This window comes from Phyllobates terribilis, unplaced genomic scaffold (assembly GCF_046119375.1).
Source record: "Phyllobates terribilis strain yellow unplaced genomic scaffold, ASM4611937v1 Scaffold_2__4_contigs__length_985480577, whole genome shotgun sequence".
NCBI classification, from domain to species: Eukaryota; Metazoa; Chordata; class Amphibia; order Anura; family Dendrobatidae; genus Phyllobates; species Phyllobates terribilis.
The window spans coordinates 16,082,967-16,090,092 of record NW_027362762.1 but is presented as its reverse complement, the minus strand read 5'-3'; positions in this window follow the sequence as shown (position 1 = coordinate 16,090,092).

The window sequence follows — 7,126 nt, the reverse complement described above, 5'->3', positions numbered from 1 at the left end:
GGGTGTTCCCCAGAGTTTTGGCTGCTTGCTAAAAACCAGATCGGCCATTTTTCAAGCCATTCCAACCAGGGACGCAGACGCATGCACTACACGCTGCGTGAAGGAATCAAGTCTAATTTCCGGGGAGCCATCCCCCCCACAGAATCTGAGACCATCACCTTGTGAAGCAGGTTTTGCTATTACTTATCCCTTTTATTTTAATAACTGTTTATGCATACATGTAAATTGTCTCCTTTATAATATCTTGTATATATTTTGTAAACACTGCCCACCTTTTGGGAGTAAATCATTAATTATTTACCAGTTTCTTTCTTCTTGTCCTATGTCGAGCAAACACGTTCCTCACTCGCTAATTCACGTTACCTACCAGGTACCCGATCCACCTGTTAAGCGATCGGTGGTGGCAGTATACCAGTATTTATGTGATATTGTGGTTTGAGGGTGGCTGGTCGGAGGTATATATACGTTCCTGGAAGGAACTGGTGGTATATATACGTCCTGTCACATCACGTGCCGCAATAGTCGACATAAATTAGAGCAGCTGCACCCGTGCTTATCCTCTGTCAATACCGTGTTTGACCAGCAGGATAAGGGGGCGCCAGAGAGCTGCAAGGTCTGACCCAAGAGTGGGTGTAGAGTCATTACACACAGAGGGATCTATTATATAGAGTCATTACACACAGAGGGATCTATTATATAGAGTCATTACACACAGAGGGATCTATTCTGTAGAGTCATTACACACAGAGGGATCTATTATATAGAGTCATTACACGCAGAGGGATCTGTTATATAGAGTCATTACACACAGAGTGATCTGTTATATAGAGTCATTGCACACAGAGGGATCTATTATATAGAGTCATTACACACAGAGGGATCTGTTATATAGAGTCATTACACACAGAGGGATCTATTATATAGAGTCATTACACACAGAGGGATCTATTATATAGAGTCATTACACTCAGAGGGATCTATTATATAGAGTCATTACACACAGAGGGATCTATTATATAGAGTCATTACACACAGAGGGATCTATTATATAGAGTCATTACACACAGAGGGATCTATTCTATAGAGTCATTACACGCAGAGGGATCTATTATATAGAGTCATTACACACAGAAGGATCTATTCTATAGAGTCATTACACGCAGAGGGATCTATTATATAGAGTCATTACACACAGAGTGATCTGTTATATAGAGTCATTACACACAGAGGGATCTATTATATAGAGTCATTACACACAGAGGGATCTGTTATATAGAGTTTTTACACACAGAGGGATCTATTATATAGAGTCATTACACACAGATGGATCTATTATATAGAGTCATTACACACAGAGTGATCTATTATATAGAGTCATTACACACAGAGGGATCTATTTTTATAGAGTCATTACAAGCAGAGGGATCTAATCTATAGAGTCATTACACACAGAGGGATCTATTATATAGAGTCATTACACGCAGAGGGATCTATTATATAGAGTCATTACACACAGAGGGATCTATTATTATAGAGTCAATACACACAGAGCGATCTATTATATAGAGTCATTACACACAGAGGGATCTATTATATAGAGTCATTACACACAGAGGGATCTATTATGTAGAGTCATTACACACAGAGGTATCTATTATATAGAGTCATTACACACAGAGGGATCTATTATATAGAGTCATTACACACAGAGGGATCTATTATATGGAGTCATTACACGCAGAGGGATCTATTATATAGAGTCATGACACGCAGAGGGATCTATTATATAGAGTCATTAGACGCAGAGGGATCTATTATATAGAGTCATGACACGCAGAGGGATCTATTTTATAGAGTCATTACACACAGAGGGATCTATTCTATAGAGTCATTACACGCAGAGGGATCTATTATATAGAGTCATTACACACAGAGGGATCTATTCTATAGAGTCATTACACGCAGAAGGATCTATTATATAGAGTCATTACACACAGAGTGATCTGTTATATAGAGTCATTACACACAGAGGGATCTATTATATAGAGTCATTACACACAGAGGGATCTGTTATATAGAGTCATTACACACAGAGGGATCTATTATATAGAGTCATTACACACAGATGGATCTATTATATAGAGTCATTACACACAGAGTGATCTATTATATAGAGTCATTACACACAGAGGGATCTATTTTATAGAGTCATTACAAGCAGAGGGATCTAATCTATAGAGTCATTACACACAGAGGGATCTATTATATAGAGTCATTACACGCAGAGGGATCTATTATATAGAGTCATTACACACAGAGGGATCTATTATTATAGAGTCATTACACACAGAGCGATCTATTATATAGAGTCATTACACACAGAGGGATCTATTATATAGAGTCATTACACACAGAGGGATCTATTATGTAGAGTCATTACACACAGAGGGATCTATTATATAGAGTCATTACACACAGAGGGATCTATTATATAGAGTCATTACACACAGAGCGATCTATTATATGGAGTCATTACACGCAGAGGGATCTATTATATAGAGTCATGACACGCAGAGCGATCTATTATATAGAGTCATTACACGCAGAGGGATCTATTATATAGAGTCATGACACGCAGAGGGATCTATTATATAGAGTCATGACACGCAGAGGGATCTATTATATAGAGTCATTACACACAGAGGGATCTATTATATAGAGTCATTACACACAGAGGGATCTATTATATGGAGTCATTACACGCAGAGGGATCTATTATATAGAGTCATGACACGCAGAGGGATCTATTATATAGAGTCATTACACGCAGAGGGATCTATTATATAGAGTCATGACACGCAGAGGGATCTATTTTATAGAGTCATTACACACAGAGGGATCTATTCTATAGAGTCATTTCACGCAGAGGGATCTATTATATAGAGTCATTACACACAGAGGGATCTATTCTATAGAGTCATTACACGCAGAAGGATCTATTATATAGAGTCATTACACACAGAGTGATCTGTTATATAGAGTCATTACACACAGAGGGATCTATTATATAGAGTCATTACACACAGAGGGATCTGTTATATAGAGTCATTACACACAGAGGGATCTATTATATAGAGTCATTACACACAGATGGATCTATTATATAGAGTCATTACACACAGAGTGATCTATTATATAGAGTCATTACACACAGAGGGATCTATTTTATAGAGTCATTACAAGCAGAGGGATCTAATCTATAGAGTCATTACACACAGAGGGATCTATTATATAGAGTCATTACACGCAGAGGGATCTATTATATAGAGTCATTACACACAGAGGGATCTATTATTATAGAGTCATTACACACAGAGCGATCTATTATATAGAGTCATTACACACAGAGGGATCTATTATATAGAGTCATTACACACAGAGGGATCTATTATGTAGAGTCATTACACACAGAGGGATCTATTATATAGAGTCATTACACACAGAGGGATCTATTATATAGAGTCATTACACACAGAGCGATCTATTATATGGAGTCATTACACGCAGAGGGATCTATTATATAGAGTCATGACACGCAGAGCGATCTATTATATAGAGTCATTACACGCAGAGGGATCTATTATATAGAGTCATGACACGCAGAGGGATCTATTATATAGAATCATAGAATCATAGAATGGTAGAGTTGGAGGGGACCTCCTGGGTCATCTGGTCCAACCCCCTGCTCAAAGCAGGATTCACTAGATCATCTCAGACAGATGTCTGTCCAGCCTCTGTTTGAAGACGTCCATTGAAGGGGAACTCACCACCTCTCGTGGCAGCCTGTTCCACTCATTAATCACCCTAACTGTCAAAAAGTTTTTTCTAATATCTAATCTGTGTCTCCTCCCATTTAGTTTCATCCCATTGCTTCTAGTCTTTCCTTGTGCAAATGAGAATAAAGATGATCCTTCTACAATGTGACAGCCCTTGACATATTTGTAGACAGCTATTAAGTCTCCTCTCAGTCTTCTTTTTTGCAAGCTAAACATTCCCAAATCCTGCAACCGTTCCTCATAGGACATGGTTTGCAGACCAGTCACCATTCTGGTCGCTCTTCTCTGAACTTGCTCCAGTTTGTCTATGTCTTTTTTAAAATGTGGTGCCCAAAACTGTACACAGTATTCCAGATGAGGTCTGACCAAAGAGGAGTAAAGACCGATAATGACTTCACGTGATCTAGACTGTATGCTTCTGTTAATACATCCCAGAATTGTATTTGCCTTTTTTGCTGCTGCATCACACTGTTGACTCATGTTCAGTCTATGATCTATTAGCATACCTAAGTCTTTTTCACATGTACTGTTGCTTAGCTCTATTCCTCCCATTCTGTATATGCTTTTTTCATTTTTATTGCCCAGATGTAGTACTTTGCATTTTTCCCTGTTAAAAACCATTCTGTTGGTTGCTGCCCACTGCTCCAGTTTATTTAGGTCTTTTTGAATCCTCTCTCTCTCTTCTCTAGTATTAGCTATCCCTCCTAGCTTTGTGTCATCAGCAAATTTAATCAGTTTACCCTCAATTCCTTCATCTAAATCATTGATAAAGATGTTGAACAATACAGGTCCCAGGACGGAGCCCTGTGGTACCCCACTTGAGACATTCATCCAGCTGGATGTGAAGCCATTTACAACCACCCTTTGAGTCCGATCACTAAGCCAGTTATGAATCCACCTAACAGTTGCCTGGTCCATTGCATACTTGGTCATTTTTTCAATAAGGATGGTGTGAGATACTTTGTCAAATGCTTTGCTGAAGTCAAGATATACTATATCTACAGCATTTCCCTGATCCACCCAGTCAGTGATTCTGTCATAGAAGGAAATTAGTCTGACATGACTTGTTAGTTACAAACCCATGCTGACTCTGGTTAATCACTTCATTCTTATCCAGGTACTTACATACATGTTGTTTAATAATTTGTTCAAAGATCTTTCCTGGTATAGAAGTCAGACTCACCGGCCTATAGTTCCCTGGGTCCACCTTCTTCCCCTTTTTGAAGATAGGAACAACATTTGCTCTTCTCCAGTCTTCTGGGACTTCTCCTGTTCTCCAAGAATTTTCAAAGATTATGGAGAGTGGTTCTAGAGTCATTACACACAGAGGGATCTATTCTATAGAGTCATGACACGCAGAGGGATCTATTATATAGAGTCATTACACGCAGAGGTATCTATTCTATAGAGTCATTACACACAGAGGGATCTATTATATAGAGTCATTACACGCAGAGGGATCTATTATGTAGAGTCATTACTGTCATGAAAACGACACCCACTTGGGTCAGACCTTGCAGCTCTCTGGCGCCCCCTTATCCTGCTGGTCAAACAGGGTATTGACCGAGGATAAGCACGGGTGCAGCTGCTCTAATTTATGTCGACTATTGTGGCACGTGATGTGACAGGACGTATATATACCACCAGTTCCTTCCAGGAACGTATATATACCTCCGACCAGCCACCCTCAAACCACAATATCACATAAATACTGGTATACTGCCACCACCGATCGCTTAACAGGTGGATCGGGTACCTGGTAGGTAACGTGAATTAGCGGGTGAGGAACGTGTTTGCTCGACATAGGACAAGAAGGACGAAACTGGTAAATAATTAATGATTTACTCCCAAAAGGGGGGCAGTGTTTACAAAATATATACAAGATATTATAAAGGAGACAATTTGCATGTATGCATAAACAGTTATTAAAATAAAAGTGATAAGTAATAGCAAAACCTGCCTCACAAGGTGATGGTCTCAGATTCTGTGGGGGGGACGGCTCCCCGGAAATTAGACTTGATTTCTTCACGCAGCGTGTAGTGCATGCGTCTGCGTCCCTGGTTGGAATGGCTTGAAAAATGGCCGATCTGGTTGTCATGAAAACAACACCCACTCTTGGGTCAGACCTTGCAGCTCTCTGGCGCCCCCTTATCCTGCTGGTCAAACACGGTATTGACAGAGGATAAGCACGGGTGCAGCTGCTCTAATTTATGTCGACTATTGCGGCACGTGATGTGACAGGACGTATATATACCACCAGTTCCTTCCAGGAACGTATATATACCTCCGACCAGCCACCCTCAAACCACAATATCACATAAATACTGCTATACTGCCACCACCGATCGCATAACAGGTGGATCGGGTACCTGGTAGGTAACGTGAATTAGCGAGTGAGGAACGTGTTTGCTCGACATATTGCTGACGGTCAAGATGATGTCTCCCTCTTGGATGTGGGACCCCCCCACACCAAGATATGGAATCTGAAGGATTTTTTAGGTCTTCTGCAGCTGGGTGGGCTCGCAAAGCCGAGCCCCCTTGTAAGGTAAATAAGGGGTGTTCCCCAGAGTTTTGGCTGCTTGCTAAAAACCAGATCGGCCATTTTTCAAGCCATTCCAACCAGGGACGCAGACGCATGCACTACACGCTGCGTGAAGGAATCAAGTCTAATTTCCGGGGAGCCATCCCCCCCACAGAATCTGAGACCATCACCTTGTGAAGCAGGTTTTGCTATTACTTATCCCTTTTATTTTAATAACTGTTTATGCATACATGTAAATTGTCTCCTTTATAATATCTTGTATATTTTTTGTAAACACTGCCCACCTTTTGGGAGTAAATCATTAATTATTTACCAGTTTCTTTCTTCTTGTCCTATGTCGAGCAAACACGTTCCTCACTCGCTAATTCACGTTACCTACCAGGTACCCGATCCACCTGTTAAGCGATCGGTGGTGGCAGTATACCAGTATTTATGTGATATTGTGGTTTGAGGGTGGCTGGTCGGAGGTATATATACGTTCCTGGAAGGAACTGGTGGTATATATACGTCCTGTTACATCACGTGCCGCAATAGTCGACATAAATTAGAGCAGCGGCACCCGTGCTTATCCTCTGTCAATACCGTGTTTGACCAGCAGGATAAGGGGGCGCCAGAGAGCTGCAAGGTCTGACCCAAGAGTGGGTGTTGTTTTCATGACAAATTGGTGGCAAGCGGTGGGATCATAGGACATTAGTGATCTGGTTTGAGCAATCATTCCTCTCACTAAAAACTTGCACAAAAGTTTTGA